Raw genomic sequence first — 26,729 nt, forward strand, 5'->3', positions numbered from 1 at the left:
TGGGCTGCAAGTTGTTACATTTGGTCTTTGAGAGGATGTGACCACCAGTTGACCCACCAGGGGGCAGGGGCTGTTGGAGTGTCCTCACCCCCTCGTCTGCGCTTGGAATGCCTGTTCTGCCCACAATTCCCACAGCAGGAGCCTGTTTCAAGGACACAGCCTTGAGAGAGCAAGGTGTTGTTGAGACAACGTGGACTAGACATGTGACTGCACCCAGTTACAGCCTCTATATAAAACTTTCATGATGCTGGTTTGCGGAGACAGATCTACTTATCTTGTGAGGCCCAAAACAAGCCTCTTAGCAAACCTGCCACCTACCAATCTCGGGTGGCCTGCCTCTTCTTTCCATGTCTCCTTGCCCTCCTGGTACCCCAGTTAAAAACCCACATAGCTGATAATGAAGAATGGAAATCAAGACAATTCTGGTATCAATTTTTATTTCATTGTGTTTCTTTGCTTATAATCGTTACTGAGGAGAAAGGTGGGGAAGACAACTTACAGCCTTTTCTCCAGACATTTAGCATTATGTGTATTCTGTTTCATACACCAGAAACATCAGATGGGTGCGTGGTTTAAAGACAGCCCCAAGATTAATATGTCTGCTGCTTTCTTGGCCCTAAAGCCAATAAAGGTACGCAGGGAATCAGATGACTGCTTCCACACTCTATTATTTCTGTGCCTTTCCAAGATGCTTTCATTTTCTGTGAGAATGATTTTGACACTTCCAACTGCAATGTGAAGGGATTTTCTTTTGTTTCCTTTTAAATGGATGTGTTTTTCATTTGCAAACCTTTATCATTTTTGCAATACAGATTTTTAATCTCATTTATTAATACTTTGAAGTTAGCTGCATGATTCCTCTTTCTCTTTTTTCCTAGCAAAATTTACCCATTTCACCGTCTGAATGGACTCTCGAGGGGTTTTCTTTATTTTCTCTTTCCTAGTTCATGGAATCATTTGTAGCTGACTGTACATTTTTTAAAAGGCTCCACCAAATCAGTTCTTACAAGCATTAAAACTGTTTAGAAGATGGTGGAGGGGAGGGAGGGGGAGAAGCGCTTTGATATTCTTAGGAGATTTCCCAGGGAAAATTTCAGCAATGCTGACCTTTTGTGTCAATTTTTGCCCACACAAATAGGCTCTTTACTGTCAACTTGATTGTTAAGAGGGCTGAAAACAGTTATCTGGAATAAAAATTCAAATGATGAAAGTTGACATATCACTTGCATTGCAGATCATACATATTTTCTGAATTTCTGGGGTGTAACATAAGAAAAAAGCATAAGAGGACCCTGAAAAGTGGAAAGAAAAAGATGGACTGTGCAGGGACCTTGACGCTTGAGGGCCAGGAAAAGAGTAGTTTAGCAATAAAAAAATACAGGGTCCGGCAGAAGTAATGCCTGCCTGAGTGTGGTTGGTAGGGTGATAATATGGGTGTAACAATTTATAGTTTTAACTTGAACATTTCACCTAAAATGTCATATGGTGTGCTTGAGTGTGATATTGTTGTGTTACAGAACCACATGCTTAGGATTTTGTAATAAAATATTTTGTAATAAAACAAGGGTGTTATTTGTGCCGGACCCTGTATTTTGGCATCAATGGAAAAAATGCCTCTCGCCTCCAGGATTTCAATGGTGGCTGAGCTGGATATTGGTTCTCCGTGCCTCTGCCTGGCCCTGTAAAGGCATGTGGTGGCACTTTATAATTCCTTCCTTCCTCCTGGGGTGGGGCTAGGCAGGGACTTGGCCTTCTGAATGGGGAGCTTATCTTCCATGTCTTGCCTGGTAGAAGCAGGCAGCTCTCTAAGTCCCTTGCTGAGTGAAGCAAGCAGGTTGTTCAGGGCAGCTGATCTTCTGCCCCCAACCCAGTGAGACCAGCGCATGCTCTGATTCTCCTACAGACAGAGTGTTAATGAGGCTGAGCAGGGACCTGATCTTCCACCCTCTACCTGGCAATAGAAGGTGGTGCTCTGATTCCCCAGTCAGGTAGTGTCAGTGGGATCCAGCGGCAGGTGGAGTCTCCGCCCCCACCCTGCATCAGCGATGCTGTAGGAGGTGGGACTAGTTGGCACTCTGTTTCCTCCCCTTTGCTTTCCTGGTATCAGGGGGTCCATCAGAGGGAGCAAGCTTCTGCACCCACCCTGCAGCAACAATGTGGTCTGCATAAACCAACCTCTCTCTTTACTGGTGTTAGCAGGGCCTGGTGGGAAGATGAGCTTTCATCTCCATGCAGAGGTAATGTGGTGGGAGTTGGTGCCCCATTTTCACCAGGAGAACGTCAGCAGGGCCAAGAGGGGAGCTAAACCTTTATTCCACTTGTTTGCAATGATGCATTGTGTGTTGCTGCCCAGGATGGTTGGTGGAACCCAGTAGGGGCAAGACATACACAGCAAACTGCCCTTACTTCAAACTTGAACAAAAGACTGCCTGCTAAAAAGGGGAGGTTAAATAAGATCCAGTGTCTTAATATAATACTCCCCTCAAAAGAGAAAATCACTTATGATACCAAGAACCAGGAAAACCACAGCATGCATGAAAAAAGAACAGACAGCTAACTGATAACAAGATAAATGAGATCTTGGCATTGTAGGATTTTATAGCTATTTTGTGTGTGTGTGTGTGTGTGTGTGTGTGTGTGTGTGTGTGTGATGAGAATACTTAATATTTACTCTTAGTAAATTTTAAATATACAATATAGTATTGTTAACTATAGTCACTATGTTGTGCATCAGAACCCCAGAATGTATGGTTTTATTGGAACACAGTCATATCCATTTGTCTAAATCACAGGTGGCAAACACAAGGCCTGCAGGCCGAATCCGGCCCTCCACCTTGTTTCTACTTGGGGGCAGCACCGAGCTCTCACTTAACTGTTAAGGGGTAGTCACATTTATATAGTCCTAAAGTTACATTTGGCCCTTTGAAGGCAGCCGCAAAGGCTGATGTGGCCCCCGGTGAAAGTGAGTTTGACACCCCTGTATCTAAAGGAAAGCTTGTACCCTCTGACCAATGTCTCCCCATTGTCCCCATTCCTCAGGCCTTGGCAACCACCATGCTACTCTCTGGTTCTTAGATTTCCATAAAGTGAGATCATACAGTACTTGTCTTACTGTGTCTTGCTTATTTCACTCCAACAATGACTTTAAACCAGTCATTATACAAAGGTATAAACAAGCAATTCAAGTTTCTTTTAAAACAAAGGAAAAAGAGGTCTCAATAAAGAAATATAATTTATTATAAAGAACGAAATTAAAATCTTAGAACTGAAAAATGCAATAAACCAAAATAAAAAACTTAATGGATGGGCTCATTAGCCGAGTGGAGATTACAGAGGATGTAATTGGTGAATTTAAGGACCCATAACTAGAATTTACTCAATCAAAACAAAGTTACCATATGACCCAGCAATTCAACTCCTAGGCATATATGCCCAGGGGAAATGACGATTTCTGTCCACACAAATCCTTGTAGATGAATTTCATAGCAGCATTATTCATAGTGACGAAAAAGTGAAAATAACCCAAATGTCCAACAACAGGTGAATGGGTAAACAAAATGAGTATATCCATAACATGGAATATTATTTAGCCATAACAATGACTGCAGAACTACAACATAGTTGAATTTCAAAAACATTATGCTAAGGTAAATAAGCCAAATGCAAAAAGGCACAAATTATATCATTCCATTTCTATGAAAAGTTCAGACTAGGCAAAATCTGTAGAGAGAACAAGTAGGTTAGTGCTTCCCAGAGACTGCAGATGGGGCCGATGGGGAATGGCTGCTAATTGGTGCAAGATTTCTTTTGAAAGTGATGAAAATGTCCCAAAAATGCGTTGAGGTGATGGTTTTACAGCTCTGTGAATATTCTAAAAACCACAGAATTGTATACTTTAAATAGGTGAAATCTATGCTATGTAAATTATGTCTAAATAAAGTTGCTAAAATAAAGATAAGTGTAATACTCATGTAGTAGGCTAAGTCAGACCACTTTTAATACCTGTATGCCTTTTGTGCATACATAAAAATGGTCATTTAAACCAAAAAGAGATATCCAGACTCAATTCCACTCAAAGACTATATTTTTTTGAGCAACTGTGCCAGGCACTGTATTGGGTGTGCTCTGGGTTATACAGACATGAATAAGAAACATGATTTAATCTCAGGTATCTTACACCCACTTAAGGAAGATGATCTAGATATAGATGATATAGATAGATATAGATATAGATAGATATATAGATATAGATATACAAAGTCTCATATGGTCATGTTCACATAATTTGTTTCATTTATTCAAATATAGCACCAATACATAAAAACACAGAAGTTAATGTCAAAATTAGGAACCTTACACAGGTGAACTGTATGTTTTTGTTGTTTTTTTCAATGTAGATGCCCCCATAGCATTTATAAGAAACAGCAAAACTGCAGCTTGGTTTAAGTCAACTGTCCTTCTTCTTTATCCAATCAGATACATTAAGAATGCTTTCTTTGGGCAATTGTTTGTGAAGTCAACCTACTCAACACTCCTCTAAGAACTTGGAAATAATCACTATTTCTAGCTGTAACTCTTGACTAGGCTAATAATGTTTTGAATTAATTGACTAGCTTGCAAATGTGGAAGGATCTACTTGATGTATCTGTCTGGGCAATTTTCCATGTGTTGTGTTGGCTCATTTGAGATTCTGTGAAGAATATAATGATTGACAGAAAAGGTTCTCTAAAGCAGCATTTATTTTGGAGATACATTACCTCTTACTGGTAAACTTGGCAGTTCAACCTAATGTAAACTGATTGGAATTAACAATCACACAGCAAGCTACTAATGTCCACATTGAGAGCGGGTATTTGTCCAATCAAATGTAGTTAATAATCTCTGGATAAATTACAAAGTTAGATCTCAACTTTATGTAACCTGAGATGGAAGAAAATTAAATGCACTTGGAACATTGTTAATCTCTTATATAGAGTTCTAGCAGTGCACATTTATCCAAACTTTTTACTCTGACTTTTCTTGACCCAACAATGGGAGGGGATTTATGAATGAGGTCCATTTCTAGGTGACAAAACTAAGAAATGAATAGCAGCAATCCAAAGGCACTGTGTAATAGTGGAGCAGTATCTGCTCTAGGGTCAACCTGGTGGATTCACATTTCTCTTCCACTACTTCATAGCTATTGACTTTGGCCAAGTGTCTATCCCTCTCTGAGCCTTAGTTTCCTTATCTGGGTAATGGGAATAGAAATAGAATTTATCGCATAAGATATCTGGGAGTTTTTAATGAGATAATACATATAAAGTGTTTAGAAGACTTCCTGGCACGTAGAAACACTCTACAAATGTTCATAATGATTAGTATTAACCATTATTTCACTCACAGAATTAAACTTGGACACAGTTGGGATGTACCATGAGGGTACATCCATGAGGGTGAGTGTGGGTCACAGACATGTTGGAAATTGGATTTCTAAATGCATTGGAGATCAGGTAAATAGAGTACAAGTCACCAAGAGAGTTAAAAAGATCAAAATGCCAATGTCACTGAACATACTCTATTTTCTTACGGACACCTACAAAAGTTTGGAAACTACCTAACTTAACTAATTAACTACCTGGTAAGGTGGAAATAGTAACATGCCTTTGTTAACCTCAACTTAACTATGCTCCTCATTACATCTCTTCTAGGCATCATAAAGCAGCTTAGGTCATTCCTTTTATTTATATTTAACACACGACTCCCACATTTAGTGGCTTAAAACCACCATTTGATTTGCTTACTATTTTGTAAGTAAGGAATTCAGGAATGGCTTGACTGCTAGGTTTCAGATCCACATGGGTTCATCTGGGAAGGCATTCACAAACTCGAAGCCTGAGGTTCCTTGTCTCTTACTCTCTCCACATGGATTTTTTCTCCATAGTCTTTCATTGTGGCTTGGATTTCTTGAAGACTTGGCACTTTTAGGGTGGTTGGACTTCTTATATGGTGCCTGACTTGCACCTGTGTGAGGTTTTAACAGGCAAGAAATGGACGTCGCCAGACTTTTTCATGTCTGGGCCAAGCCTCAGGCACAGCAACACTTGTGCAATATTCTATTGTTCAAAACAGTCAAGAGCCCACCCCATCCAAAGAAGGGAATATAGACTTCACCTCTCAATGGGAGAAGATCAGAGAATTCATAGCCATCTTTTCTTTTCAGCTTTATTGAGGTATCATTGGAAAACAAAATTGTATATATTTAAAGTACACATTGTGATGATTTGTATGCATTGTGAACTATTTATCACGATCAAGTTAATTAACACATCCATCAGCTCACATTGTTACTTTTTTTTGGTAAGAAAGCTTAATATCTGTTCTCTTAGCAGATTTCGCTAATTCAAAATATTATTAACTATAATCACCATGCTGTTCATTAGAGCCTCAGAATTCATTGTAATCATGGAAAGTTTTTACCATTTGCCCAACATTTCCACATTTCTCTCACACCCCAGCCCCTGGAAAGCACCATTCTACAATTTGTTTTTATGAATTTGCCCTGAAAAAATGCCACATGTAATGCCATACTAACAGGTGTGAGTTGATATCTCATTGTGGCTTTTATTTGCATTTCCCTAATGATTAGTGATGTTGAGCACCTTTTCATATACCTGTTGGTCATTTGCATGTCTTCTTTGGAAAACTGTCTATTCAGGTCCTTTGCCTATTTTTACATGAGATTGTTTGTGTTTTGCTATTGATTTGTACAAATTCCTTGTATATTTTAGGTGTTAACCCCTTATGAGATATATGGTTTATACATATTTTCTCCCATTCCATAGGTTGCCTTGCACTTTATTGTTTCCTTTGCAGTGAAGAAACTTTTTAGTTTTATGTAGTCCCACTTATTTACTTTTGATTTTTAAAATATTTTATTTACTTTAATTTTTTGTGAATATATAAGACAGGGGTCCAATTTCATTCTTTTGCATGTGAATATCCACTTTTCTTAATACCATTCATTGAATAGATCCTTCTTTTCCCATTGTTTGTTCTTGGCAACCTTGTCAATGATTATTTGACCATACATATGTCAGTTTATTTCTGGGCTCATTATTCTGTTCCATTGGACTATGGGTCTGTTTTTAAGATACTACTGCACTCTTTTGATTATGGTAGCTTTGTAACATAGTTTGAAATCAGGAAGTATGATGCTTCCAGTTGTGTTCTTGTTTCTCAAGATCGTGTTTGCTATTTGATGTCTACTGTGGTTTCACACACATTTTATCATTGCTTTTCTATTTTTGTGAAAAATACCATTGTGATTTTGATAGGGATTTCATTGAATTTACTTATCACTTTGTATTATACAGATATTGTAACAGTATTCATTCAATCTAACAACATAGTCTGTGGTCTTCTTCAACTTTTACAACAACATTTTATAGTTTTCTTTTTAAAAATAATTTTACATTCTTTTTTAAATTTTATTTTATTAATTTTAGAAAGAGGGGGAGAGAGAGAGAGACTGTGATTTGTTGTTCCACTTATTTATGCATTCATTGGTTGTCGGTTTCTTCTTGTATGTGTCCTACCAGGGATGGAACCCACAACCTTAGCATATCGAGGTGATGCTCTAACCAACTGAGCTACCTGGCCAGGGCTTTCTAGTTTTCAATGTACAGATATTTCAACTCTTTGGTAAATTTATTCCTAAGTATTTTATTTTTTAAATTTTTATTACTTTATTTAATATAAATGGGATTGATTTCTAAATTTCTCCTTCAATAGTTTGTTATTGGTGCATAGAAACACAAGTGATTTTTGTATGCTGATTTTGTATCATGCTGTAGTTGCATTTGATTTACCACAGAGCTACAAGTCTATATGAATGTATGTGTTTCTTTGTTTATTAACTAAGTATTGGCCCAGGAAATACAGAAGTTAATATCATGAGAATTATTTCTGAAGTTAACATTGATACCAAATGGCACATTTAAATGCATAGATGCCAAAAATCTCCTTGGGTTTGAGTTTTCTTGGTAGTTTTCTCATTTTGTTCAAGTGGTAGACATAGGTACATTTTCTTGAAGGAAGGGGAGATACATAAAGAACTTTGCAATTGTGTTCTCAATAGCAGCTTTCATTTCCATAAAATAAGTTAGAAATAATAATAAATTCATTAAAACAGGTACATTTGTAAAAGCAAAATATATTCTATACCAAAAATATAGGTTCTCAATGCAGATTATTATCATGGGCTCATTACTTAAAAATAATTCTTTGCATCCAGAAAACACTCTTTTTAAGTCACATTGTTATTAACATAAAAATTGCTTATCCATCTAATTTACTCCTGTTATGAGGCATGTATTTCTACTTGGAACAGAAAATGTTCCATGTGTTTCTGCTAATAAGGATTGCTCAGTTATGAATATAGGGCTGCATATATTCTTTTGAATTAGTGTTTTAGGATTCTTAGGATATATTCCTGGAAGTGGAATTGCTGGGTCAAAAGGCAGTTTCATTTTTAGTTTTTTGTGTGTTTTTTTTTTGAGGAAATTCCATACTGTTTTCCACAGTGGCTGCATAGGGCACTATTTATAATAGCCAAGATCTGGAAACAGCCTAAGTGTCCATCAGTAGATGAATGGATTTAAAAACTGTGGTACTCAATTTTTAATAGAATACTACACAGAAGAAAGAAGAAGGAATTCCTACCTTTTGCAACAGCATGGATGGAACTGGAAACTATTATTCTAAGTGAAATAAGCCAGTCAGTGAAAGACAAATCCCATATGATCTCACCTATAAGAGGAATCTAATGAACATAATAAACTAATGAGCAATAAAAAACCAGAGGCATGGAAACATGAAAGAGACTGACAGCAGCCAGAGGAGAAGGGGGGAGGAGAATAGTGGTGGGAAAAAAGGGGAAAGGACTTGTCAAAGAACTTATATGAATGACCCATGGACATGGACAGCAGTGTGAGGATTGACTGTGGGAGCAGGGGGTGGGACGGAGGGGAGTGAAGGGGGAAGATGGGACAACTGTAATAGCATAAACAATAGAAATATTTAAATTAAAAAAGAATTATTCTGACTGAGAATATTTTAATTTTTATTCCATATTCTTGAATTATACATGGTATTGGTCTGTCTCCTTAATGTCACTTATGTATGTGACTAACACAGAGCCTCTTAACACATCTGGTCTTGCAATGAAAAAATACTAAAGCTTCATTGTGTCTCCTTCGTGCTTATAGAAATTAGCATAGGTGATATTTGGCTTTATATGTTCACCTGACCAAGGTAAAAGGATATGGTCATTTTGAAGCTTTGGTCATGCCTTTGTTTAACCAGAAAGTGGTGATCAAAGCTGCAGGATGCTCACCAGGCAAAGTTGTCAGTGGACGCAGAATAGATGAACAACTGGCATATCCCAGTGACTCAGCTCTGCTGTTTCTCTGGCAACACAAACTGCTCTCATCTCAGGACACTTGAGTCTCCCTGGGCAGAGGCTTTCACCTTTTTGGACATGCCCCCACAATCAGCTCCTGGTCTTGGGTGACTCTTGTTAACCAGTATCCTTCTGCTTCCCCTCAAATTCCTGACCTACTTTTCACCTGGAGTGGTGACTTTCAGCCTTGCTTCCATTCTGTGATCACCTGGGGAGATTTAAGAATTCCTGACGCCCGGGATTTACAGCAGAAAAATTAAATCAGGATCTCTGGAGGTGGGACTCCAAGACATTGGTATTTTTTACTCCCCCTCCGCCCCTGCAGAGGTGATTCCAATATGTAGCAAAGTTAGTAAACCACCAATCTAGAGCCTTGTGACACAGCAGCGTGGTCTGTGACAAGCAACACTGACATCGCTGGCAGCTTTTTAGAAATGCACAATTTGGGCCTTGTCCCAGACCTTCAAATTTAGATTCTACAATTTAACAAGATGCTTGAGTGATTTGTATTTGAGAGGCACTGGTTTAGAACAACGATTCTCAATTAGGGATGCACATTAATATTAGTTGTAAGATCAGATGTTAAATTAGATTTGAGAAGACTGGGAAATATGAGTCGGTAAAGAAGGCCCAAGGGAGGTAGGGTCAGGTAGGAGGGAGGGAGACAGCTTACCGATAGATGCCAGTAACCCAAAGATATGTCTGAGTATGTTAGGGGGTACACATTTAATGTTTATTTGTCTTCTAATTTGTGCTTCGCAAACTCTAAGAGGATTCTCCAGTGATCTAGACCTCCTAATATTCAGGCTCTTGTGTAGTCCCCTCCCATATTTAATCAGGACAGCTTTAGTATGACCGATAGAACGTGGTGGAAATAACGATGCTGGTTTCTCTTTAGGTAGTGAAAGACATTACAGCTTCTGACTCGGCCTCTTGGATCCCTTGCTGTGGGGAAAGCCAGCTGCCATACCATGAGAACATTTGCACAGGCCCACAGAGAGGCCCATGTGGAGGAGAATCGGGGTCCCCTTCCAAATCCCTAGCCATATGAGTGAGTAAGTTATCTTAGAAGTAGACCCAGTTTCAGTTGAGCCTTCAGGTGACTGCAGTGCTCACTGACATCTCCCTGCCACGGCATGAGAAACTATGAAAAAGAAATGCCCACTAGGGCCCTGAGAAAATTCCTTACCTACAGAAATCATGAGAATAAGCAATGGTTGTTTTATACCACTAAGTTTTGCAGTAATTTGTATTATACCATTAGATAATTGCAACAGAATTTGGTACCCAGGAGCGGGGTAGTGCTAGAACAAAGACCTAGGACACGGCAGTGGATTTGGAGCAAGAAGACAGGCAGAAACCAGAAGAGTCTTCAAGGGATCCTTATGGCCCTGAAGAAGGCTGTTGGTGAGATCTTAAGGGAAAGTGAGGAGAATATTACTAGAAATTAGAGGAAAGGGGTTCCTTTTTTTTTTTTATCCCTAACAAGGGTTCTTGTTATTCAGTGGTAAAAAACTTAGCACCTTCATCTCTGATGACAGGGAAAGTTGAAAATACAGTGAATAAACTGGATGATCCAGCTAAAGACATTTCCAGACAGAATGTTGAAGGTGCCACTTGGTTTCTTTTCACTGCTTACAGTAAAATAGAGGAGGAGGGAGATAAACTAAAGGAACTACAATTAAATGCAAAAGAGCCAGTAATTACTAGGTTTGGAAAAAATGTTTCTCAGTCCAAGATTCTTCAAGATTCTTATGTTAAGAAAAGGTTTCAGAGCAGAGTGCATCCGAGATGGGAACTTAAGATCCTTTGTTAAGACTTCAGAAAGGTCTCAGGCGGTACCTTCGAGGATCACTCAGTCTTTGTTAAACAGTAAGACTGAGAGTCTAACAATCTTTAGGGTATTGTTCCTATCCAATGTAGAAAGAAAGGGCTTCTCTTGTAGAGACTTATGAATTTGGCTTTTGTTGGGTAGATCATGAATTGATTCATGAAACAAATGTGCAATGTCTTAAAAAGAGTTATATCACTTTGGACTGAAAGGGATGGAGAAAGGACTACTCGAAAAGAGGATTTGATCTCCAAATATCAACAGGTAGGAAACAAACTGAGAAAAACTACTTAGTTGCAAATGCAAGGTCCCTTTTTTATTTTTAGGAAAGAAAGAATGACTCAGAGTGGAACCAAGATCTCAAGAGAAGAGCCAAGAACTCGAGAGACAGAGCCAGGCAGTAGGACTGAGCCCCAATCGGGGAACTACCAACACGTGCCTAGCTGGATTTCAGAGCTGCTGTGCGCCTGTGACTGTTGCATGCCTCCCATTTCCCCCATTTTTGAAAGGAAAAGTCTACAGCGACCATCCTATACTCATCCAACCATTGCATCATGGGTGTGTCGTGGGGGCAGATAAGTTGTTTTTAGTTTACAGGTTCTCCAATGGAAAGAAACAGTGCTAGAGGACCTGTAATTGAGGAATCACATCTAAAGAGTCCCATCCATGAGTGCGGGCTGCGAACCAAAGCATCTCGGGTTCAATTCTCAGTCAGGGCACATTCCTGGGTTGCAGGCCACGGCCCCCAGCAACCGCACATTGTTGTTTCTCTCTCTCTCTTTCTACCTCCCTTCCCTCTCTAAAAATAAATAAAATATTAAAAAAAAATAAAAAAATAAAGAGTCCCATCCACACCTGCACCTGATCTAGAGGCTGAGATTGCGAGCTTTGAGCCCAGCTCTGATACCATAATGGGACATCTTTTGGCAAGACAGAAATGTATATTGCACGTGGGAGGTATATACAATGATATTGCCAGAGGGTTTGCTGTGGCAGATGAAACTTTCCGTATATATGGCTGCACCTATGTATACATACATTCCATATGCTACCCTTACACTGCGACTTACATTTTTCCCACAAAGAGGTGGAGAAGTAACTATACTTTCCCCACGAATCTGACCAAGGGCTAGGTAATTGCTCCAATCAATAGAATACAGTAAAAGTAGTGCTCGGGTCAGAAAATATTACTGCTAATCCTGGTTTTCTCTCACTCTTGGTGTATTTGTGCTTGGGACTTAGCCTCCATGCTAAGAAGTTGGAAGCCCAACTACTCCATGTGGAGAGATCACATGGAGAGCCCAAATGGAGAAGGATGGAGGCTTCCAACCAACAGCATCAAACACCTTTGAGAGAGTAAGTCTTCAAAGGATACCAGCCCCCAGTTTGGGGTCTTACTCCTCCATGCTGCAGAACAAAGACAAGCTATCTCTTGTGTTCTCCATCCAAGTTCCTTGATTATGATAAATGGTTGGTTAAGCCTACCACACTCTGGAGTGGTTACATAATTATAATAACTGGACTATAGTTCTTAACAGTTTATTTCTTTTGAGCATCTGGAGTTGAGACTACAGGAAGTGAAGGTTGACGCTGTAGTTTTCAGTTGTATTAAGATTCTTACTAAAAATGTAAACTCTAAAAATCTCTACTTGTAAGAGACCATTCTGCATGGCATGGGCCCTGCTCCCAGTGGAAAGCAAGATCAGATGCACAGGACCCACGCCCACGGGTAGGTTCTCCCATGTGGAACCAGGCCTGCATTGTACCTAGACTGCTATCAGACTTGCCTTTTGTTAAAACTCCCCCACCCTGAATTGAGGACATTTACTGCAAAGTCACTTCCTAAAATCCATGCTAAACCTTCCAAGGATGAGTGTAACCCGTTCAACCACTTTTGCCTTTTCATTTGCAAATATCCTTCTTCTGTGATGTGATTAGCAGCATCCTCTCCTTTGTTTTCTGTAAAAGGTAACCACCTAAAGTGAACCTGTGCACAGTAAATGAGGACCATCATGTAATGTGCCCAGAAAAGAAATAAAGGCTGGTCAAGGCAAGGGCTGAGGCTTTTTCTCCCCTTGAGAGAAAAGCCATGCCGTCCCTTTTCCTCCACAGGATTCGGTAGTCTGTGTGAATTTCTTGTGCCTCATCCACAACATGGTGGACCCCATGAGCCGGGGTCCGTATCATCTACTAATTATTGAAATACTTACAATCATACAGGGAAGTTGCATTAACTTCAACTCAATTACTATAGTGTGATATTCTTGAGAGAAGAGAGTACACAAGTAATTAAAAATTTGGTTCAAATGACCTTGGCCTCTAGGTAATGCAAGAATGGAATAAAGATAGTTTTATAAAGAGAGATCTAAGCAGAATAGGTGACAATGTCAGCATATGAAAACTAGATTTAGTATGGTGAAGCCTTCTTTCAATAATTTTGCGATGATTGTAGAGATGAAACGAAATGTACAAGAAGCTTTTCTGTTTGTTTCTTTCTCTACAGAGGGCGGGCCATGAGAGGATGTGGTGGAAACTGGAGCAGCAGGAATTTAGGTCATAAATTAGGAAGCATTTCCTGACTCTGAGAGCTGTGAAATACTAAGATACATTGTGTCATCTAATAAAATTTGAGGAAATGTTTATATAGCTTTCTACTTAATTGAAAAAGTACTCACAGTTCTATACATTTGAAATTTTGTCAAGTATATCACCTAAAAAGAATTGATTAACAAAAATGATGTTAGGTGTAGACATTTGGTTGCTCATTAGTATTTTTGCAGCAATCGCCTATGCCCACACATCCTCCTCCATTATAGAAACCTTGAATCTTTCATTCACTTCACGATGCCTGGTATAGTAGAAAGCACAGTACGTACAGAGTCAGAAGTTGTGGTTCTTTTCTCTCTGTGTCTTTGTCATTATTGAGCTCTGTGACCTTGGTTAAATCATTTAGCTTCTCACAATTTTGGTTCCTCTATACATAAAACATGAATAATACCTGCCCTCTTGCCTCACAGGGTTGCTGTACAAATCAAAGGAAATAATGAATGCTCCATGCCTGACACAGTATACATAAAAGGAGAACTGCTTACGGACTAGAATGGAATCAGAGTGGATGTGGCCTGAAAACTGAAATGTATTAATTATTAATTCATGATTCTGAAGACACTGTGGACATCTTCTCATACAAACTCACATCCAGTTTATGAATCCCTCAGTGAAATTTATGTTCTGAAATAAGCACAAATTTTGGACTCTGAGAATATGGACCTGACACTTAGTATCAGGGTAATTTGGGGCAAGTCAAACATAGTCTGTCATCTGGAAAATGGGGAAAAGAATGATAATACATGCCTCACAGGGTTAATGACAGGTTTTAAGTAATATAACACATCTAAAAATGCCTTCCCAGCTGTACAGTGAATTTTATTTATAATTTCCTGATAATGAAAAGATGGGGAGCATGATGCTTATTGAAGCAGTCTGCTCCACTGATGAACAGATGTCGTTGTTGAGAGGGTCCTCAAATCATAACAGAATTTATTTTGTTAGAAATTCCAAGTATTGGTCTTTCTTCTGCCTCCTGGAGTAACACCGACTAAAAATACTTCTTCCTCCACAATGTAGTACTTCACAATATTGGAGACAGTAATCATGTCTCTTTAGGCTTTTGTCTCAAGACAAAATATCTAGCTCCCTCAAAGTTCTTTACATACATGGATCTGTCTAGATTTGCTCTGGGTGTTCTCTAGGATTCTTCCTGAAATACAGTGTCTACAGTGGGGCACAATTCCCCAGATGTGTTCAGGCCAGCATATAGAACCTCCTTTGAACTAAACTCTAGCAACTTATGGTCATGTTTAGGTTTATTTTGGCATTACAGCAATAATTACAGTACCATCCATGAATGTTTATTACATCCCACACATGTTACTAATACACAATTCTTGTGAAGCAAGGATTGTTTCTCCCATTGTTATAGACATAGTTGTAGGGGTGTCCAACCTTTTGGCATCTCTGGGCCACACTGGAAGAAGAGTTGTCTTGGGCTACACATTACATACACAAACACTAACAAAAACAAAAACAGAAAATCTCATAATGCTTTAAGTAAATTTACAATTTTGTTTCGGGATGCATTCACAGCCATCCTGGGCTGCATGTGGCCCATGGGCTGCGGGTTGGACACCCCCGGTTTAGACGGTTAAGCACTTGCTCAAGTTCCCAAGTTCCCAAAGGCAGTAGTGTGTGGAAAAGCAGGTATCTAGATGTAGTTCTGCTTGAGGGTCTTCCACACTACCTTACATGGAAGTTGATTTTATGTCAACTCTTTGTCCCAAATATAAAGATGGGTTTTCCTTCTATGTATCTTGATTTACAATGACTTTTCAAACATTACCACAATATTTGAAAACCTATTTCTATCTTTAAATATTTTAGAGTTTATGTAACCTGTAAACTGATATTCATTCTGTCAATGTACTAATCAGGCTCAGTGATAAAACAGAGTTGACTGGACAGACCACCACATATCCCTCTGTATGGTGACTGACCCAGGAATCAATACACTTTGAGTCTGGTTATTCAACTACTACACATCCAGCTTACATGTTTTCATCTTGCCTATAACAACAGCATGAGAAATCTTATCAAACACTAGGCTACAATTAGGTAAGCAATATCCATCATGGACTCTTTATTTCCAGGCAAATGGACCATATTGATTTACAGTTAATGATATCAAGATTTTCTAAATGATACAAAATATATTAAAATTATCACCATTGCTATAAAATCATAGAGGAATGCTTTAAAAAATAGTGAACTCCAGATATAAAATTCATTTTATGATAGAAGTTTTAATTATTACAGACTTTAATTCAAATTCAGTGAAAATCATGTTATTATAATTTTAACCATGTTTAGAAATTATAGGTGTGGGAGGCAATAACAATTTTCACTTTGTGACATTTTCATAATGATACTAAAAATATTTTCAAAAAGTTAACAGCATTAAGAAGATGTGAAAATTTATGCAATTATGAAAAAATATGCTACCACAACAATTAAATATTTTACTGATTAAAAATGTTGCATAGGTTTAAATTAAATATAACAGATATTTTACCTTTCAGGATTTGGATTCATTCTGTCTCGACTATTGTTTGCGTCTCTTGGTCATTTGTTCATTTATTCATTCTTCCATCTAGCGAATAAATTATATTTGTAAATAGTGCATTTGCATTTGGGAAGTCTTAAATATATTAGATCCTGTTTCTGTCTCTTTTAAGTAGCAGGAATATTCTATAATTCAGCAAGGGAGAGAAGAAGTATATAAATTATTTAAAAGGTTATGATAAATTTTATAGAAATAATTCAGACTGAAGAGAGAAGGATCATTGTTGGCCAAGATAATCAACAGTATTTTGTGAAACAGGTAGAATTTAAACTGGCTCTGGAAACATAGTCATATTTCAGTATTTCAAAATGTGATGCATGGAAAGGTCTAAAGTTGAGGACACAGTTTCCCCATTTTAGTCCATTTTGGTTTTGACAATGTTTCAGTCATAAAGGTAACAGAACAGCAATGTGATCCTTCTCCTGGTCAAGAATAGAATGATATCTTAGTGAAATACAGGAAACACCAAGACAATATCTTTTCAAACACCTAGTTAAGTCCAAGATATTGTGCTATACAGTGGGTATACAAGGAAAATGAGAAATAATTCTTGCTCCCTAAGAATTTATAGTGTGGTAATAGCAAAGGACAATCTTGCAAGATGCCAGATTAGAGCATTTAAGTCCATGTATTCCCATACTGTTTATCACAGTGAACATTATCCATCGTTTTAATCTGGTGTGGTCTAGGAATAGCTAGGGATAGGGTAGGGTTAGGTCAATCTAGATGATGCTCTGCCTTCTGTTTCAGTCCTCATAGTGTAAACAAAGGTCCTTGTCATTATTTAGTGCCATGTGTTTTTTTCTTTTTTTGTGCTTTTTTTTTAGTGATTTGGGGCTTAAAATGACCCCCAAGCATAGAGCTGATATATTGTCTAGCAGTGCTAAGTGCAAGAAAGCTGTGACACAACCTATGGAGAAGATATGTGAGTTATACAACCATCATTTAGGCGTGAGTTATAATGCTGTTGGCCATAAGTCCAATGTTAATGAATCAACAATGGGTATTAAATAAGTTGTCTTTAAACAGAAACACACATTAATCAAGGTTTTGTATCGATTGGTTAATGAAAATGTTGTGACCGAGAACCTAATCCTTCATTTCCTCTAAGAGCAATAATTCAGTATTCATTATTTGATGTCTGGGGAGACTATACACAATAACAACTGCAAAAATGACAACTGATTACATCGATGTCTTTATCTCTCTCTATATATATCTATGGCTCTATTTATATCTCTATGTCTTTGATTTAATAAATATTTATCAAGTGCCTCCTATGAATTAGACTCTGGGAATAAAATGTTGAGTAGAGACAGCCAAAACACAAATAACAAAATTAAAAATAGATAAATTAGTCTACATCAAAAATAAAAAAACTTTTGTGTTTCAAAGGCCAGTATCAACAGAGTGAAAAGGCAACTCACAGAATGGGAGAAAATATTAAAGAAGTATGCATTTGATAATAGATTAATATCCAATATATACAAAGAACTGCCTATATTACAACAAAAAGGTCAAACTATCCAATTAAACAGCAGACAACTGATTTGAATACACATTTCTCCTAAGAAGACATACAAATGGCCCATAAAGCACATGAAAAGATGCCTGTCATCGCTACTTATTGGGGAACTGCAAACCAGAACAACAGATATCACTTCACAACCTTTAAGATGGCTATTCAAAATAAACCCGAAAATAACAAGTGCTCTTGAGGACGTGCAGAAACGGGCACCCTTGTGCACTGCTGATAAGAATGTTGCAGCCACTATGGAAGCAGTATGGCAGTTCTTTGAAAAAAAATAACCATAAAATAACCATGTGATCCAGCAATTCTTCTTCTGGGTGTATATATATATATATATATATATATATATATATATATATATACACATACATACAATGAACCATTATTTAGCCTTCAAAGGAAAGAAATTTAGACATGTTACAACATGGGTAAACCTTGAAGACATCATGCTAAGTGAAGTAAGTCAGTCACAAAAGGACCAATACTGTGAGATTCCACTCATATGAGGTGCCTAGTGGAGTCAAACTCACAGGGGACAAAGTGGAATGGTGACAGGGTCTGAGTGTAGGGAGCAATTGAGAAGTTATTGTTTAATGGGGACAGAGCTTCAGCTGGGGAAGACGAAGGTCTGGGGATGGATGGTGGTGATGGTTGCATAGCAATGTGAATGTACTTCATGCCAATGAACTGTGAACTTAAAAATGGTTAATATGGTAAATTTATGCTATGTATGTTTAACCACAATAAAAAAATGTTGAGCAAAATGAGCACTGTAGGATTTTGCAGTTGTGATGGTTAAAGTCCATATTAAAAATGCCCTGATAAAATAACAACATAGGTAAACATATAACATACAATGAGGTGCCTAAAACTTGGAATGATTTCTGTAATGGAAATGTACAAGATGACGTGAGATCATGAAACATGGGTAATTTACTTGGTCTGGGGTGTCAGGGAAGTCTCATTTTTAGTGAGTCTTAACATTTAAAAATATTTTTAGTTTCAAATGTGCATCAGTTATTTACACATAGAAATTATTTTACACTTCTTTCATTTTTATTTTGGTCTTTTTTTTATTGTTGTTCTATTATACTTGTCCCAATATTCCCCTTATGCTCCCCCCTGCCCCGCCCACCCCCCACTCCCATAACAGGGTCAGTCCCCACACTGTCGTCCGTGTCCATGGGTCTTTTATACTTGTTCTTTAACTAAGCCCATCCCTTCTTCCCTTCCTCCTCTCCCTCCTCCTCCCCTAATTATTACTTGGTAAGAACTATTTGAATTTTAACGGAATTAATCATGAGATGTGTGGGGTAAATGTTGTCCTTAGTCTGTAACTTATATATCTTTCTGTTTTTCCTTTCTGTTCTCCTCTTTTCTTTGCTTCTTGTTTGATCATTACTTTTCCAAATAAGTTTATAGTGTGTCACGTCCCAATGATATGGGAATGCACATTATTTCTTCTATTACTGGTACTGTTTCAATTTTTGCATTATAATTATTTTTTTATTAGTTGGGACTTGTTTTGACCTCCAGGAGCCAGTTTTATTTTATTTTCCACATAAGTTGCCAGTTGTCTCTAATTGATCTCATCATTCATATCTTTTAGTGATTTGAAATATGTATTCCACAGTCTAGTCCAGAGGTGACAAACTTTTTCTGTAAAGGGCCAGAGAGTAATAATTTTGGCTTTGCAACCATATGTTCTCTATTGCAACTGCTCAATTTTGCTGTTGTAGCATGAAAGCAGCCATAGGCAATACATAAACTTAATGAATGAACATGACTGTGTTCAAATAAAACTTTATTTCCACAGTCAGGTATTTGGGTGGATTTGTCCTATAGTTTTCTGACACCTGCTCTGTATATTCCGTTGCATTGATATCTCTGTTTTCTGTCATTGTTCTAGTACCTCAGTATTTCAACTGTTATATTGTATTTTAATTTTTTTTAATTTTTTATTTTAGAGAGAGAGGAAGGGAGGGAGAAACTGGGAAGAGAAACATCTGTTGGCTGTCTTCTGTACATGCCCTGAATGGGGATCCAGTCTGCAACCCAGACATGTGCTCTGACCAGGAATCAAATCGGTGACCTTTTGGTTTGTGGGACAATGCTCAACCAGCTGAATCACACAGGCTGGAGCCTATATTGTATTTTAAAAAAAGATACGTATGTTTCCCTTCATCACTCTTCTTTTAAAAACTACTTTTGCATTTTTATTTTATGAGATAAAAAATTTATAGCAATTTTTCTCACATTTAGAAATAAGCCACTGTTACTTTGGTTATGATTACAGATTAACATAAGAAATACTGATGGGGTGAAACTAATATTTCACATCATAGAATTTTTGTTATTCAAAAAACACAGAACAAACCTCCACTTATTTATAACTTCTTTGAGGTTCTTTGGTATAGTTTTGTAGTTTTCTTCATATCAGTCCAGATTTCTTATTAAATTTATTCACAGATATTTTGCTTTATTTTGGTATTGTTTATGGAATAATTTTTAATTTTATTATCATCTATTGTTCACATAAAGGAAATGCACAGTGTTGAATTCTGTTATTTTGTAGTGCCTGTTTCACTAAGTTCTCATGCTTTCTTTATTTTTTAAATTTTAATTAAATTTATTGAGGTAACATTGGTTACTATCATTATATAAGTTTCAGGTGTGGAACTTTATAATACATCTGTATACTCCCTTGTGTGCTCACCACCCTAAGTCATCTTCTTCCTCTACCCCCTTCTTTTAAGTTGATACTCCTGGGCTTTACGCCTAGTCAGTGAGAGCATGTGAAAACCTTAAATGTATATCTATGTATATATGTAATCAATATTTTATCACTTATTTTATTCTTTTATTTAATTGCACTAGATAATAGTTCTGAAACAATGAACAGAGGTGCAACTTATTGTCTTATTCCTGATATTAATGACAAAATATAATTTTTACTTTTTAAGGATGCTACTGTCTATTTTTTGGAGCTAATATGGCTTTTATTATTTAAAGGGACCATTCCCTTTCTATTTAATGAGTTTTTTTTTTTAGATTTTATTTATTTATTTATTTTTAGAGAGGGTAGGGAGGGAGATAGAGAGAGAGAGAGAGAGCGAGAGAGAGAAACATCAATGTGCGGTTGCTGGGGGTTATGGCCTGCAACCTGGGCATGTACCCTGGCTGGGAATTGAACCTGGGACACTTTGGTTCCCAGCCCACGCTCAATCCACTGAGCTACGCCAGCCAGGGCATTAATGAGTATTTTTTAAAATCAGGAATTGATATTTTTAATCAAATAACTGTTTTGAATCTACAGCTTTTCTTCTTTGACCTATGTATATGGTGAATAAAATTAATAAATTTACTAATTCTGAATTATTCTTTTTTGGAATAAGCTATTTTTTTACTGTATTATGTTTTCAAATTGGTGAGTCTGCTTGCTAACATTTTTTTTATGATTTTGAGTCAATTTTTAGCAGTTGTTTTGTGGTAATTTTTTTCTAGTACTGTATTTATCAACTATGGTACTCCGATTTTAGATTGGTGCCTAAAAACAATCAATGTATTCTGAAACTATAAGATAATTCTAGCCTTTGGTTTAGTGCACTTAGTGTCGATGATTTGAGTGTTGATATATCATGTGTGCATGATTATGTTGATATATCACATTAGGTTAACAAGCCAATTTCTAAGATATTTCCACACAGAATTTTTAAAATTTGCATTTCACATTCATCACCATAATTGTTGTCGTCACCATCATCGTCATAACTCTCATGGAGTTTACTATAATATTGTACTAAGCACTTGACATATAAGGTTCCTGCATCAAGCCTTACTAGAGTTGACCAATCCTAAATGGTTTTGATGAGTTAGCATGAACCAAATCACTAGGCTTTATCATTGCTGAGTGAACCTAATAAGCTGAGTTTCTCAGAATGCAGACTGATGACCTCATGCTGGAACAGAAGGACAATATTCAGCAAGTGAAAGTGTCAGCTTAATCAATGTGGCATTTTTATCTATGGCATGTAAAGATAACAGACAATTAAAAAAATTCCTTCTTCCTTTATCCATGGCAGACAATGATAATCAATCAGGAAGAAAAAATATAACTTCAGAATCCTCCTTAACACCGTGATCTGGAACAGTAAAACTTTTTGTTAAATGGGCAGGTAGTACATATTTGATGTTTGTGGACAACACAAACATAAAAACATATCTATTGGCTCTACTCATCTCTGCCATTGTAGTGAAATTGGTAGCACAAAATCAGATGTAGACACTATAGCAATGAATGGGCATGGCTGTGTTCCAACAACATATTACTTACGAAACCATATGGCCAGCCTGTAGGCCATAGTTGGATGACCTCTCGTCTAACGAGCCATTTTTACCACATGAGAATTAACCTGCTTGCTATTCTTGGGTTTTGAGGCAGATTTAATATACCTGACCATTTTCATGTTCAATTTAACCATGCGACTCAAGCTAAATGGGTTCTCCACCTTCCAGGTCCAGCTGAGCACCTTGCTAATTCTGTTACTTCTGTCGGATTTTTTTTTAACTATTCCGAGCCTCAGTTCAATGCAAGTTTGTGTTTTGGGGGCAAAAAAATTCGCTGTTCCAGAATCCCTAACTTCAATCCATGTACTTGAGTCCTAAAAAGATTAGTAACTCAACCAATAACCATGTCTTAACAATGAGGCAAATAATAATGTCTGTTCTAGATTCTAATCCAAGTTATCAGAATAGGAATATAATACAAATGCATGCCAAATGCATAAAGAAAGTTTGATAAGAAGGCTGAAAAGAAATGTGAGGAATGATCTGATATTTTGAATGCATGTGTACTTCTGATTGTCAAAATATCCACTAATCGATATGTTCCAAACTTTAATTGATAAAGAATAAGGTAAATAATTGGCTGAAGATACCTGATATGATTAATAAATGAGATGTTCTACAATGATAACACTCTTCTTTCTGGATGACGGGAGGATAAACTTTTATATAGCATTTTAAATTAAATTATTTGAGTGGAAAATATTTTGTTGTATTTTCAAACTGTTTTCTTTCTAAAATTTTTTATTGAATTTATTGAGGTGATATTGGTTAATAAAATTGTATAGGTTTCAGGTGTACAGTTCTATAACACATCACTGTATATTGTACTGTGTGTTTACCACCCAAGTCAAGTCTCCTTCCATCACCATTTATCCCCTGTGTACCCTCTTCTACCTCCTCCCACCCCCCTTTCCCTCTCATAATTACCATACTGTTGTCTGTATCTGTGAGTTTTCTTTTTTGCTTAACCCCTCCATCTTTTTCACCCAGACTCCCAACTTCCTCCCCTCTGACCGCTGTTTGTCTGTTCTCCATTTATGAGTCTGTTTCTATTTTGTTTGTCAGAGTATTTTGTTCATTTGTTTCTGACTGGCTTATCTCACTTAGCAGAATGCTCTCCAGTTCCAGCCATGCTGTCGCAAAGGGTAGGAGCCCCTTCTTTCCTTCTGTTGCATAGAATTCCATCTTGTAAATGTACCATGCTTTTTTTATCCACTTGTTTACTGATGGACACTTGGGTTGCTGAATGGAAAATATTTCCATAAAGATCAACTTTTCTTAATAAACATTATACTTAATAAACAATACATAATTTGAGATTTTAATAATGAGTTGCAAGTATGTGACTGACTTATTGGCTCAAATATCATTAGGCCATAATAGAAAATATATTTTTGAATACCTATCTAATTTACTTAGTTTATAATTCTTTTTAAGAAGAAAACAGTTGAATCCCTATAATCTTTGATAAGTATAACTGCATTATTGAACCAAAGTATTCAATATAAAATATTTCCCTCCATATTTACTTTTTCTTAGTTAAAAAGTAGTGTTGTGTCTTTACTGTTAAACTTTTTAGTAGCATTTTGAATATTAAAACAGCTGTAACTCTTTGGTTCCTTTTTGGTTTTAACTCAGTTCCTATATTGTATTAATACTTTGCTTTGGAAAATAAAGATTAAGACTGCTCATTTGCATAGTATCCTGTCCTTTTCTAAGGGGAAAGCTTATCATGAACAAAACTCCAAAGGTATTGCCATAATGATGAAAGCAAGTTGTTTTGGCAAACAATGAAAAACAATTAGACTGTGTCTTCTCCTCTTCCCAGGTCTTGGTTTTTGACATTTTCTCTTCCAACTCCTGATTTCATCATGATTCTGGAGTGTGAAAGGTTCTAAAGTTGCAATTCCACTGAGCTTATCTCCAGTCCCTAGAGTGAGCTTTGCAGTGCTCTATATTATAGTGGGAAGCACTAAAGATAAGATAGGTTTCTAATTTTAGACACTTGGGCAAATTTCTTAATGTCTCAGGGCCTGAGTTTTATAGTCTCTTTAAGAACAACACTACCAACCTTGTCTACCACACAAAGTTGTATGTGTTGGACAAAAACTTTGCAAGTTTCGAAACAAACATTTGCAGCGTTTCAATGATTAATAAGGTAAAGCTGTGGGCATTGATAAAAATAACTTACATGGAAATGTATTGTCTATTCTTTAAAGAAAATCTAACTCTGATAACGAAGGAGATAATGTAGCTAATATGTAGTAAATGGGACAAGTCAAACTCCCTGTGCAGGGTAGATGAAGGCAAGCAGATTCATTTTTGTAGATCACCAACTTGGCTGTCATTCTCTGTCATTCAAAAGTGTTCTGCTGTGATTCTGTTTTATAGAGGGGTCACAGCATTTATAAGAACAGGGAACCAAGATGAGACAAAGCACAATGGGATAAATTATGAAAAGATGAGGAGTCTGAAGAAATCCAAGCCTATTTCAACCTGTCACAGAAATCATCAGTGTCTGGGTCTGTTTCAGTAATCTAATGCTGGAGTCAGCTGTAGGCTGCTCCCTATTTCATAAATGCAGTTTTGTTGAAACCAGCCCTGCACATCCGTTTCCATACTGTCTATGGCTGTTTTTGCACAGCCAGAGAAGAGTAGAGGTGTCACAACAGAAGGTATAGGACCCAGAGGACCTAAAATATTGAATCTCTGGACCTGTACACAAAAGTTTGCCCAGCCCTGCTCTAAGAGAAAAAATATCTCTAAGTGCGGGGCCGGGCACATAGTAGGCAATGCACATAGTTGCTCAATGAGTGAATGTTTTAACTCACAATTTTTTAGTTTTGTTTTCTAAGAACCATTTCCTTCCCCCGCCTTCCTTCCAGAGAGAGAGAGAGAGAGAGAGAGAGAGAGAGAGAGATTGAAAATTCAAGATAGGTGACTGGTAGCAATATTATACAGGCCAATAGCCTTTCATGAAAACAGATGAGATTAGTAAGCTCAACATTCTAATACCACTAGTTTGAGTTATTGCTGATAGTGAACTTTTTCTTTGCTATAGGACAAACTTCTTGCCTGCTTGTGAATAAACTTTTGTAGATATAGTAACATTTGTTCTGAGACTTGCTTTCACTGTTATATTGTACCACATAACAAAGAAGTAACGAAGAAGGAGATATATACCTACTGAAGTTGAATAGAACACATCCCGTTGATTGCTGAATGACCAAATTGACTGTGGTCTGTTTTATACATGGTTTATATTTGAGAAAGGTGAAAGGGATAACTAACTGTCCAATCATTAAGATTAGATACACAGGAAAAAATAGATATGAAAGTGAGGATCATGAATTTAGAGGGCTAGCTTTCAGAATGGAAGGGAAAAAAGGAAAATGTGTTAGTTACCATTCTGGAAACTTACCCTAATTGGCGTAGTACAATAACCCCAGTGCTGTGTTTCTCTAGTAGAAGGAGTAGTACAGCTTTCCTGCTAACCAGCTCACAAAATACAGACTTTTGAGAATGTTTCAGTGGGTCATTTTAGGTTCTAGTAGTCTCTCCCACCCCTTTAGATCCACGGGACAACAATCATTTGAGCGAATGACTATTATTATAGGATGATAAGGTTGGAGAAGGGGAAAAACTTATTTAGCTTAATAATGTTCAGGAGTTGTACTGGTGAAAGGTTAATTTGGCTGTGAAAAAGATTTTATTTTGCAGTTTTTATTATTACTCCAACTTTCAATTTTTTAAAATATTTTATTTATTTTTAGGGAGGGAAGGAGAGAGAGAGAGAGGGAGAGAGAGAGAAACATCAATGTGCGGTTGCTGGGGGTTATGGCCTGCAACCCAGGAATGTACCCTGGCTGGGAATCAAACCTGGGACACTTTGGTTCCCAGCCGCGCTCAATCCACTGAGCTACGCCAGCCAGGGCTTCAACTTTCAATTTTGAAATAATTTAAAACTGTTGAAAAGTGATGAAAGTAGTATGAATAACACTTATCTATTCTTCATCTTCACCATCTTCACCCAAGTCCTCCACTAACAGTTTGCTTGTTACTCATTATTCTTTTTCTTCCTCTCAGAGAGAGATAAATGAATATGTATATGGAGAGAGAAAGTTATACAGATCATAGAAGGTTATATCTGTACTATCTATTTAAGTTTTCTCTGAACTATTTGTAATTTATAGGCATCATTCTTCATTTCCTCCTAAACATTTCACATTTCATTGTGTGGCTTTTATGAACAAAAATATCATCTTATGTAATCACAGTATAATTACCAAAATTGGGATAATTAACACTGATACTATAGTATCATGTAAATTGCATTTGTATTCAAATTACTCCAATTGTTCCAATAATGTCCTTTATAGCAACTTTTTTCCTGCACAAG

Source organism: Phyllostomus hastatus, unplaced genomic scaffold (genome assembly GCF_019186645.2).
Source record: "Phyllostomus hastatus isolate PE091 unplaced genomic scaffold, TTU_PhHast_1.1 phas_scaffold_12, whole genome shotgun sequence".
In the NCBI taxonomy this organism is placed as follows: Eukaryota; Metazoa; Chordata; class Mammalia; order Chiroptera; family Phyllostomidae; genus Phyllostomus; species Phyllostomus hastatus.